The sequence below is a fragment of the Poecilia latipinna genome, unplaced genomic scaffold (genome assembly GCF_001443285.1).
Source record: "Poecilia latipinna isolate Pla-1442-1.1 unplaced genomic scaffold, P_latipinna-1.0 Scaffold990, whole genome shotgun sequence".
NCBI lineage: Eukaryota > Metazoa > Chordata > Actinopteri > Cyprinodontiformes > Poeciliidae > Poecilia > Poecilia latipinna.
In genome coordinates, this window is record NW_015113606.1 from 19632 (window position 1) to 21034 (window position 1403).

A 1403-nucleotide genomic window follows, 5' to 3' on the forward strand; every position below is an offset into this window, starting at 1 on the left:
GCGGCTTTTGTGGGTTTGAAGCAGGGGGTAAAGAAGTTTTTTTTTTTTTTTTTTTTTTTTTAACACCCAACATTAAGAATCAAAACACACAATCTGTTCCGATTAGGATTTCAAAAGTATTTAAAGTCGTGAATACAATTTATACCATCACAGTTAAGGGGTCCATTAAGGAGAAAATCACAACTCTGCACTGAAGGCTTCATCTTTCACGTCGCTTCCTGTGCCGCTTGTTATCGCCTCAGCTTGTAGAGCGTTTGATCTCTATGCCATTGTGAGCGAAGAGATGTCAAAGCATCCATCCCCTCCCCTCGCTGTGGCAGTAGCCGACATGCACAAAGACCAACTTTGTCTTTTGTGGATTATCGCTGAGACTCTCTTATCATCCCAGGATGCATTTCCTCTCCTTCCTCTGGCTCAGATGTGTTGAGGTCCTGGCTCAGAAATCTTCCTTTGATCAGCTTTTATTTGCAGATGGAGCGCTCCACACAGGACAGATGGAATGAAGGGGCATGCACCACCCAAACAAAATCAATCTGCAAAACTATAAAATGATCCATGTGGGTAAGTGTGTATGATATTGAGGAGATTACGTTGCAAAAAAAAATAAAGACAAGTACAGCTGGCGCAACAGTAACAGTAACACAAGCCTGCTTGAAGTGGACGTGGCCTCCCACTGCATGTGAAGGATATCGCAAAAAGAAATCTAGAATAAAATGTGCTGACTGGGTCTGGGCCAGGTCTTCCTGGAGGAGGGAGCAGCGCAGCCCTGCTAAAATTCACAAGACCCTGTTGCAGGGGCAGCTGCTAACACATGGACCCCTCTGGTCAGTTGCCCAACTCCTCAATCAAAACGGATCCATTTAACCAACCTTTCGATTAGCTTTTCCAAGCGTCAGATACAAGCTTATTTAGTCACATCTCCATTCAACAGAAAGGTACTAAAATTTGCTTAGAAAAGTAGCTACAGAGTCTATCAGTGTTAGAATAAATGAAGAAAATGGCGCATTGTCAGGCAAGTGGGTGACCAGTCAAACGAATGTCAATCAATTAAATCAATTCATCAATTAAACCAAACTGTCTGTTTTCTAAATACCAGAATTTTTTAGTTTTCCCCCCAAAATTTTTTTTTTTAAATCCAGCCATTTTCAGTTGATATTTTTAGTTTTCATTGGAAAACGAGTCATTTCAAAAACCTCCCAATTATAAAGTCACAAAAATGTACGGTTGTATAACTGCGCGCATTTCTCTGTAGCCGTTTTATAAACATGGAGCGTGGGGTGTGACCAGCAACAGCTCATTTGCATAAAAGTGACACAGCCCTAAAATAAGACAAAGCTCATTCTGAGATGAGCTCAAAATAGGCAGAACTGAGCTGGTAAAATCTCATTTATCTGAGAATTATT